We start from the raw sequence: 10,857 nt of genomic DNA on the forward strand, positions 1-10,857 counted from the left end.
TTTGCCCCCCGCCGCCGCCCCCTGCCCAACCTCCGCCGAGGAAGCGGCGTTTAATTGGCAGTCGCCGAGAGCCAATGGGCGGTGGCGGGGCGGGAGCCTGCGCGTTGCCGTCGCCAATCGGGATGAGGCGGGGGGGCCCTCCGATTGGCGGACGCGCCAGGCGGGCGCGGGGGGCGGCAGTCGGTGCGGTGGCGCGGCGGGGAGCGGAGCGGAGGAGGTTCTCTCTCGCGTTCCTCCGCGCTCTCTCGCCGTCTCTGTCAGCTCCCTCCCTCCCTCCTTCCTTCTCTTCGCAGGAGACGGGACGCTTCCCGGCGCTTCAGGTGAGGGGCGGCGCCCTTCTTCTGGGGGCCCCCAGCCTCGGGGGGAAGAGGGCTTGAGGCGGAGGCCGGCGTTTTAGACATCCCCCCCCCGCTTCTTGCGGGAACCTTTTTGGTGGAGGGGCGCGGAATGGCGGGCGGCTGGGCCCCACCGGTGGGGGGGAGAGGCTTGGTTCAGCCGTGGCGCTTGGGCCGGCGCTTCCCGTGCCCCGTTTGGCTGTGCCGTGAAGGCCCCGTTTGGCAGTGCCGGGGTTTTGGGAGTGGGGGGAGCTAAAGGAGGGTCGGTGCGGCCCCCTCCCCGCAAAAGCCCCGCGGCGGCGTCGGGGCTTCCTCTCCCGAGGGCGCGGGGAAGGTGAAGCTCTCCTTGCAGGGCGCCCGGCGGGGAAGGGCAGGGCTGGGGCTTGCCGAGGGATGACGACACTGGCCGTGGGGAGGCTCGGTTCCTGTAGGAGGGAAGAGCTCCCAGCTCGGGGAAGTTTAGTGACCCCACTCCCTGGTGGCGGCGGCGGCGCTGGGTTTTGAGGAGAGTGGTAGGGGAGGAGAAGGTGAGGAGAGGGAGACCTGAAGTCGAGCCTGGTGTTTTGTTTTTTGCTTCCCGGCTTTGAAATTTCGGCGTCCTGGATGATGGCAGGTAACGATGCTTGGTTTGGTGGGAGGAGGTGTTTCTACGGGGGAGAGTGAGGCTTTAAACGCCTCACAGCCTCCTGAGCGCCGGTAATGACACAGCTAAGTCAGGGTTTCTTGGTCTTGCCATTGACGCCTTCTCTTCTTGACTTTCCCATTTTTGGCTCGTGGAAAGAATCTCCTCATCTCCCGGAGTGAAACGTCTGTGTGAGAGACAGAAGCCTCTTTATGTGCATCGAGGCTACCTGGTTAGAGAAAGAACTGGGTGTCTACAGTGTCTGCCTGGCTCGCTGTATCCATCTTTCCCAGCTGCTTGGCTGTCTCTGGTTGGAGTGACTCAGAAACTGAGAGACTTCTGAGCCTTCACCCTTTTGCCCTAGCAGCAGAGGAAGCCAGAAAGGTGCGAGTGACATACATCCTTTGCAAACTGAATGCTTGAAAACTAGATGCAATATTGTAGTTTTAAACGTTCAGCTTTCTTGGTAAGCTGTTCTTGATTAAAGCAATAGATGAGTTAAGATAACTTAAAACAAGTACACCACTGCTCGTGTTTCCTGCACTGATTTCAGTAAGTTGGATCGTTTGTACGTGACCCAGACTGGGGTAAAAAAATGAGCCTTCCTATGTGCTAGATACTTTTGTTTTCTTCTGTTGCACTCCACGACCTTGTAACAGATTGCTTGAAAGGTTGCCATAAGACTGTTTTCTCTTGCTATAGGGGTATTTTTTTCCTTCTGTTAATTTGGATTTAATTCCAGAGTTTGCTTATCCCTTCTGTAAAGACAGAACCTTTCCACTACTTCGAAAAGTTAGAAATATTAACAGTGCATTATTATAATAGTCATACTGAAGACTGCATTATGTAAGCAACTGAGTCTTCATTCCGGTTTTAGCGCAACAAAAAGGTCATTCTCATATGTCTGTGATGAGACTAATATAAAAACATTGCTTCATTGCTTTCTTGTGTGGGGGGAGAAGGCTTGTATTTCTGCTTAAAGGTGAGATGTAACTAAAACATTTTGCCAGCTGTATTTCAGATGGGCGAAACTTCTTGCGTTTTTAACTATTAAGGTTATTAGTGCTTGCTCTTTCATACCTGTACCTGCTTGAAATCATATTTTGTCAAACTTGCAGTTTGCCTTCAAAGATAGTTACGTTCTGCCAATTATGACTGAATTGGCTTAAACAGTAACATGTATTATTGCACGGGGCATGTCTAATTAGCACAATGCAACATCACTCTAGAGATCTCTGATCTTAACCATACCTAAGCTATGGTATGGTGTAGGAGAGGAGTGCAGGTGCTACCTCATCCTCTGTAGCATTAACCTTGGCATGGCTGTTCAAGTGCTCCAAACTCCTCTCGATTCATAGTTAACACTAAGGGCTGATGTGCTTGCTCTTTCATACCTGTACCTGCTTGAAATCATATTTTGTCAAACTTGCAGTTTGCCTTCAAAGATAGAGTTATGTTCTGCCAATTATGACTGAATTGGCTTAAACAGTAACATGTATTGTTGCGCGAGGCATGTCTAATTAGCACAATGCAGCATCACTCTAGAGATCTCTGATCTTAACCATACCTAAGCTATGGTATGGTGTAGGAGAGGAGTGCAGGTGCTACCTCATCCTCTGTAGCATTAACCTTGGCATGGCTGTTCAAGTGCTCCAAACTCCTCTCGATTCATAGTTAACAATTCTAGACTCTTTTTCTTCAGCCTGGGGTCTGTGTGTTGGGCAATACCATACTAGAATAAACATTTTAAAAGTATCTGGGGGGGGGTTAAGCTGCATACCACACATATCAGTGTTAAAAGGAAGATACATAGCACAATTGTAGTTAGCAGTGAAATAGTTTACTAATGGTTCACAGGTAAAACTGTTTTGGAATTATTTTTTTTACTGAATACTCTTTCATTTTGAAGAGGGTGTGCTGCAAGTGGATGCAGTAGTTAATATTGAACTGACAGATTAGATGGTATTTATGATTGCTGGGCTTGCTGTTAGCTGTATGCGTCTTTGTGGATGGCCTGAAGTGTTTTTAACTTTTTTTTTTAACTGCCATAGGCTCATGAGAGTTTCTATATTCCACAAATCATTTCTATAACAAAAACTTCATTTTACTTTGTAGTGTATGTTTAATTGTATTTTTCTAATTTTTCTTTTTTGTTCCTTTATAGTAAATAACATGGCTTTCTGACTGTGCAGTGATATTCTGGGCAACATTTTGATCTATGGCAGTTTGTAAATAATACTGTCAGAAAATACCTAGATGGTATATTTTTCTAATGGGCAGGTGTCTGCTTTCTTTTGTTGTATCGGGGCACTTGAATGTTGGTCTGAAAATTGGTATTGTAAACCCGTTATTTTTACCAGGTGACATGTTTGGATGATTCAGTGTTAGGCGTGAGAAGTTTTGTTCTCATGGCCTGTTTATACAATGTATAGGTACCTTTTTCTTCTCGAGAGCTGAGTGAGCTACTCGCTTAAAGATGTCCTTACGTCAATTCTGCTCTTCTGTGACTACGGTTAAAATGAGCCTAAAGGTTGCTGTGACTTGAATTGGTAGCCTGTAAATGCAGGACAAGAGACTTTTGTGCTTGTCACGGAACAGCAAAGGATAAAATGTTTAGCGGTGCTGCTCGTCAGGAATCACTTGTGCCTGCAGGAATCTGTGGGAGTAATAGAAGCCAGCTAAAAGGTAGCTTTCTGCTCCTCAGATTGTGCGTGGTTTTCTCAATGGGGGAGGAGCAGGTCCTGGAAAAAGGACCTTTGCATCTTCGCATACAATCAGGCAGGAGAATGGTAGATGCAGGTTGGTTTTTTTTAATTAGATTTGTTTAAATATGCACGCAAACTAATACATTGGAGTAGTGTTTTGTTGGTTCTCGGGATCTCTGCTCTTTAAAAGAAATTCTAAGGCTTAATGATGTACTCCTTGCCTCAGCCCTGGAATGAAGTCTCTAATGCTTGCATTGAAGTCTAGTCTGTAAGAACAACTTTTTTGTGACATAGGCTTTAATTCAAATTCTGTCTTAATCCCTAAAACTTCAAGAAGTGGCATTGTTCCTTTCAACTAAACCTAGTTACTGCTTTTTGACTTAATGTAACGATGAATTGTTCTCAGGACATGAAAAGGAAGAAAGCAGGAAATAACAGTGATGTAACTGTACTGAGATAAACTGAGCTGAGTATTCTGAGTCTGTGGTTGAATAGAATGCTGTACTTAATGTGAATATTACCTGGCTAGTTAGCTTACTGGGGTTGGGAGGAATAACCTGAAGTCAATAGTAAAAAGACTGCTGTATGCCAGGGTTGGCTGTTGGTCGAATTTGTTATGAGACTTGAATGTCATTCCTTTATGTGCTATCCTGCAAAGTTCCTTGCTCGGGGCAAGGGAACAGTCAAAATTTCTCTAATGGTTTTGGTCTAGAATCTGCCTTGATGTGTGCTCCTTGGAGTGTGAGTGATTCTGCTTGAGCCGCTGTGAACTGGTTGTGCCTTGGTAGAGCCCTGTGAGTCTTAGTGGACAGGATGTGTCAATATTTGAGAAGGTACCTAGCCCTAATTAGTAAATAGGGATAGAGCTAGCATGGATGTTGTAATGCTGCACAGTAATGAGTTCTGAAGCAGAAAGAAAATGTCTCTAAGGCTTTAAGTAATGTGGTTTGGTTAAATTTTTTAGAATATGCAAATATTTAAAAACTGTTCTGGCTTACACAATGTGTTGTAAATATTTTGACAGTGTTGGAAACCTATATCTTGCAGTGTTTGGTTTTGGGCCAATGCATGTTATTAACCCATTTTGCCTTGTGTAGGACTCTGCTTAAAGTTAAAAATTAATTCCAAGGCAACTACAGACCAAAAATTTTAAACATACTTATTTGCCTTTTATCATATACCCTAGACCAGTGAATAACAAACCAGAATACAACATAACAGCAAAAATGGTGAGGATAAGAACAGTCTGTCAAATCATACTATTAAATATGTTTCAAGCAGTTTTAATGAAAAAGGCTAGGTTTTATGTAATGTTTTGACGTAAACTTACAGATGTGACACAGTAGATGACCTGAGAATGGGTGCTATGCAGATTGTAAGTGACACTGTGAGCTCAGAGGAGTTCACAAGTATGCGTTTTAAATATCTTCTCATGCCTGTTGTTGATTTATGTATCAAAGAATTGTGATGTACTTGCAAACTCTTAGCTTTTGATTATAAAGTAGTTTGATTATAAAGGTTGTTTACTAATATTAAAACTGGATGACTGTGGTGTTTTGGTAATCTTAATCGTGAAGTGTCTTTTTGCAGAAGTGTGATACTTTCTTTCTTATTATTATTGTTTGGTGTCGTTTTTGGTTCTTTTTTTAGTTTTTTTATTTTATTTCTGACTTAATAGGTCAAATAAAGGGTGCGAGATGAATATGCTTAATGTATCCTTCTTAAAAGGGATACTGCGAAGTACAGATGTCAATAAATGACCTGCCATGAGTCATAGGACAAATGGGGCATCTTTTTAGTTTGACTTACGCCTCTGATCCTCTCCCTTAAGAGAGGCTTTCTTGGCAAAATGACAGATACTTGGATTCACTGCAGAGTGGAACAATGCTGCTTTCTTGTCAGGAGAACTGATAAATCTATAACAAACAGGTCTACGTACGTTAAAGCAACTTTTTTTATTTAATAGAACCACATGTATGCAACGTCAGCTTCTCGGCATGGTTACTTCCACAGACCTTGAATAACATTTTTGACCTTTGACCAAAGTCTTCGGGTTCTTTCTATCCCTTAGTAGTTATGGAGAAAAGCTTCAAAACTTTTTGTTTGTTTGTTTTTGTCATTTATCTGAAATAATCTAACCAATGTAAGTAATCTAATAGCTGGTCAGCATACAGTTCTGCTTAACTTGGATGAGCCACTGAACAGCTTGGTTAAGCTCTGGGGTGAACTTAACCGAAGGGAATTATTCCCAAGTTCTTGCTTGTTTGAGAAGATGGTTCCATTCCAAAATGTGAGCACTCTTTTATGTGACAGAACTCTTATTAGTGACAGAACAAGAGGGAATGGCTTCAAGCTCCAACAGGGTAGGTTTAGATTGAACATTAGGAAAGAATTTTTCACCGAAAGAGTGGTCGGGCATTGGAACAGGCTGCCCAGGGAGGTGGTGGAGTCACCGTCCCTGGCTGTGTTTAAGGGACGTTTAGATGCAGTGCTGAGGGACATGGTGTAGGGGAGGACTTTGTAGAGTAGGGTAGATGGTTGGACTCGATGATCCTAAGGGTCTCTTCCAACCTAGACGATTCTATGATTCTATGGGTGAGAGCTGAAAATGGATAACCATTTCCTTTAAAGACTTTTTCTTTAATCTTTGTGTATTAGGAGAGAACTTCATATAAAGAACGCTGTCAGTCTTGTGTCATTCAAATACAGTGAGAAATAAATCGAGTGGTTAGGTGTTCCACTTTTGGGTGGTTAAATTACTTAAAAACTCTTATGCCCACAGCTGGGAGTATTGCCATCGTATTGATTATTTGTATTGGTCCACTATTATGGTAGGTCACTAGTGTTTTGATTGGTTTACACCAAGTTGAGTATATTTCACTGCTGTTCTGCTTTTTACTAGCAGTGAGTTTTGGCCCAGGAAACTCTTAGGGCTGCAATTCATTCTTGCTTTGAGTTGAGGTTTTTGTCTTTTCTGAAAGCTGGTTCAATTGAAAGTAGGAACAACCAGCATATATGGATAAAATGTGGTCAACCAATAACCCGTGATTCATAGTGCCACTTCCCAAAGCAAACTTTCATGCTGTTTTAAGTAAACAGAATCATAAATGGAAAGGTAAGTGAAACAAGTTGTATACATTTACTGTATCACTGATGGTCTGTGGTGGGTTGACCTTGGCTGGATGCCAGGTGCCCACCAAGCCACTTTATCACTTCCCCCTCCTCAATTGGACATGGGAGAGAAAATAGAACAAAAGGCTCATTGGTTGAGATAAGGACAGGGATTACCAATTACTGTCAAGGGCAAAACAAACTCAGCTTGGGGAAATTAATTTAATTTATTGCCCATGAAATCCGAGTATGGTAATGAGAAATAAAACCAGATCGCAAATACCTTCACCCCACCTCTCTCTTCTTCATGGGCTCAACTTCACTCCTGATTTTCTTTGCCTCCTTCCCCCTGAAAGGTATAGGGGGATGGCAAATGGGGGTTGTGATCAGTTCATGTGTTGTCTCTGCTGCTCCTTCCTCCTCACACCATGAAATCAGAGTATGGTAATGAGAAATAAAACCAGATCGCAAATACCTTCACCCCACCTCTCTCTTCTTCATGGGCTCAACTTCACTCCTGATTTTCTTTGCCTCCTTCCCCCTGAAAGGTATAGGGGGATGGCAAATGGGGGTTGTGATCAGTTCATGTGTTGTCTCTGCTGCTCCTTCCTCCTCACACTCTTCCCCTGCTACAGCGTGGGGTCCCTCCCATGGGAGACAGTCCTCCACAAACTTTTTCAACGTGAGTCCTTCCTACGGGCCACGGTTCTTCATGAACTGCTCCATCGTGGGTCCCCCATGGGCTCACAAGTCCTGCCAGCAAACCTATTTCAGCGTAATCTCCTCTTTGCATGGGACCACGGGTCCTGCCACAGGAGCCTGCTCCAGCATGGATTTTCCACAGGATCGCAGCTTCCTTTGGGCTGCTCTGTTGTGGGGCCCTCCGTGGGCTGTAGGTTGATATCTGCTCCACCGTTAACCTCCATGCGCTATACGGGGACAGCCTGCCTCACCGTGGTCTTCAGCATGGGCTGGAGGGGAATCTCTGCTCCAGCGCCTGCAGCACCTCCTCTGCATCCTTCACTGACCTTGGTGTATGCAGAGTTGTTCCTCTTGCATATTCTCATTTCTCTCTTCTGGCTGCTGCTGCGTGGGTTTTTGGTGTGTGTATGTTTGTTTGTTTTTGTTTTGTTTTTTCTTGTTTTCCCCTTAACTCTGTTATGCCAGAGGTGCTAGCACCATCGCTGATGGGTTCAGCCTTGGCTGGTGGTGAGCCCATCCTGAAGCTGGCTGGTGTTGGCTCTGTCATACATAGGGGAAGCTTCTAGCAGCTTCTCACAGAAGCCACCCCTCCCCACTACAAAACCTTGACACGCAAACCCAATGCATGGCCCCACTACCAAAACCTTGACACGCAAACCCAATGCATGGCCTAACAAAGAATCTGATGGCTGTCAAATTATGCAGATTTTTTTTTAAGGTGTTTTACTGATATGTACTCCACTTATGTTACCTGCAGGATAGGTAAAGTTATTTGCAAATTTAGAATTGACTTCCTATTCTTCTGTTTCTTCCTTATCTTCTTTTCTTGCAATTTTGGATATATCCTTAGGAGCATGTTTTGGAGATGGCTTTAATGAGTAGGCATTTTTTAATCTGTAGATCATGCATTTATGTTCTGTAGGCATTTAGTATAAACAGATTTTAATTGCTGCTGCTCTTAACATATTAAAGTAGTTTGATTATCCAGTTGCTAATAGTACACAGTTCAAATGCAAAAGAATAATTAATAGATTTTAGTCCAGACAGGAACCGTTTGTAATCATCTGGTCTTATCTGAAAAGACAAGCCAGACTTCTGTGGATAAATCCCTGTTGGAATTTGATTTAGCCACAAAGAAAACTTCCCATTTAGAAAGAATGGATGTAAAGTCCACTGCAACCCTGTTAGTTGCCCAGTTGTTTAGTTGGTCTTGCTGTCTGAAACAGGGTACTCTGTGATGTCAGATCCTTCTAGCTGCCTACCTCACAACACTTTGTTTCTATCCTACAATTCATTGAGCATGTTCAACTGACTGTTCCTCACCACTTCAGATTTCTTCAAACTTAATGCTTAAAATATTAGGCCATCTTTATGGGATAAGAAAATTAAACTTTGTCTTGGTACAACCCAATGCGAATTCCAAATTAGCAGCTTTAGCTTGTGCTTATTTTGGCAAACAATCCAAATAGGTTTATCAGCACTGGATTCTCTGTTATTTACTATTTCCTCAGGCTTTTTGTTAAATCGGATGTGCAGTAGATCAGTCATGACTCCTGATCTTTTTTTGTGGTCACTGGTAATAACGATAAATAGCTTAGGGGTAGCTGGGTGGACACATCCTGCTCTGTATTATTTCTTGACTCTGTATTTTGAGAGCTTAAAATAAATGCAATATCAGACTGAGCTTGTATCATTCTGTACCTTAATCAGAATACCCTGTGACAGCAAGTTGAATGCTGTGTTGAAGCTTATGTCTTCAGCATTGTCATTATCACTCAGGATGGTGACCTCATAAAAAGAAGATGCTGTTAAGAAGTTGGTTGTACTGCTTTTTCTTTTTACCTATGTAATAATAACTATCAACTTGTTAGGCTCAAGTGGAATCCTATTTGTTAATATATACATATATATAAAAATATAAAATACCTTCTTTTGATTCACACTTCTTTAGTAAACTAACTGTCCCTTTTAAAATGCTTATGTGACATGAGGTTTTTCTTTAGTTTTCTGGAACTTCCCCATTATTCAGAACTTCTTAACAGTTCATGATTAAAGCATCCCAAATTATATTTTAAAGTTTTTGAACAAAAGCGAATTTGGACATGCTTGTTTGGACTCCTAAGCCCTTTTAATTTCTAATTTGAGGGCTAATAATCATATCACTCAGATATGATTATTTGTCAGCATTCATAGATCTTCTGCCTTTGCTATTACAGTAAAACATTGATACCTTATGAATGATAGCATTCTTGCTAAGGTTGTTATAATAAGGACAATATAAGAGCTTTAAATGTATGTGAGGTCTACCATTACAACTATTTCTGTGTTCTTCCTGCTGTCTTTCATCATTCCTAGCTTTTGTTACGTTTGTTACCATGAACTTCCCCTCTTTTCTACTTCACCTGTAGTTATTTCTGTAGCTACTTTGTTTTCTTCCTCTAATGTGGCTTTGGGGGATAGCTATTAAAACATCTTGTGTGATTCCCTGTGATTCTTGCATGATAAAGTGATATTATTTCATCAGATTGCCAAATCTTAGTCTTCTGAGTTGGAGCTGGAAGTGGTCTGAGCCAACTCAGGACTGGTGTGCAGGTAGTCGGTTCTTTTAGTTCTGTCATCCGTTCTCTTTTGAGGTATGGAATACATGGAGTTCCTTCATATTGGATGCAACGTGCTCCTTGAATTAAGTCATTTTTCACCTATAATGTATGTTAAATTCCATGCCAATTTTAGAATTGGGAAAGTGAAACATGGAACAGATGTCAGTGGGACCAGAAGGCCCCACAGTAATGCGACGTTCTCCTTCACACAGTAGCTCGGTGCAGAAGGAGCTGACTGTGCTGGGTTTAGTGTGCTTTAGTGGTCTTGAGTAGACACTAGTTACTGCTTATGTGGTGCATGAGCTATCGGAAGACTTTGCAGAGGGTCTGTGGAGTGCTAGTGTTAATAATTCAAATCAATAATGAATATTATTGCAGAAGTGTCACTGCTCCTTTCTTGACCGTTTAATCCTTTCTACCTGCGTTATAACCACTTACAAACTCTTCAGTCATGTGATTTGTACCGTGAGGTTTCAGTGTTATTAAATGGGCTTGACTTGTGTTCCCAAATGCAAAAATCTAATTTTTCTTATTTGTGTGCCTACCACTTGCACATAATTAAATTATCTTTTTGCCTGTCTTTCAGGGTCTCAGACTTTCTGAAGAATATTTTTTTTTTTAGTATGCGTACTTCCTAATGTCAGTAGATAAGGGACAACCTATGGATATGATCTATCTGGATTTCTGTAAGGCCTTTGACACGGTCCCCCACAACATCCTGATTGCCAAATTGGAGGGGTATGGATTTGATGGGTGGACTGTTCAGTGGATAAGGAACTGGC

At 42.5% G+C, this 10,857-nt stretch overlaps 1 protein-coding gene across 6 annotated transcripts in view; it reads left to right on the forward strand.

Moving 5' to 3' along the window:
- The first annotated feature begins 178 nt into the window (after nucleotides 1-178).
- PACSIN2 (protein kinase C and casein kinase substrate in neurons 2) overlaps nucleotides 179-10,857 on the forward strand; it is a 73,079-nt gene continuing 62,400 nt past the window's right edge. For 5 of the 6 annotated variants that reach the window (XM_014961527.1, XM_014961520.1, XM_014961524.1 and 2 more), the window contains exon 1: nucleotides 179-320. The gene's annotated coding sequence lies outside the window, so the exon portion shown is untranslated. Of the gene's footprint in view, nucleotides 321-1,116; nucleotides 1,342-10,857 lie in introns of all 6 variants that reach the window. The other variant, XM_014961521.1, reaches the window with a different exon arrangement.

Source organism: Calidris pugnax, unplaced genomic scaffold, assembly GCF_001431845.1.
Source record: "Calidris pugnax isolate Ruff unplaced genomic scaffold, ASM143184v1 scaffold589, whole genome shotgun sequence".
In the NCBI taxonomy this organism is placed as follows: Eukaryota; Metazoa; Chordata; class Aves; order Charadriiformes; family Scolopacidae; genus Calidris; species Calidris pugnax.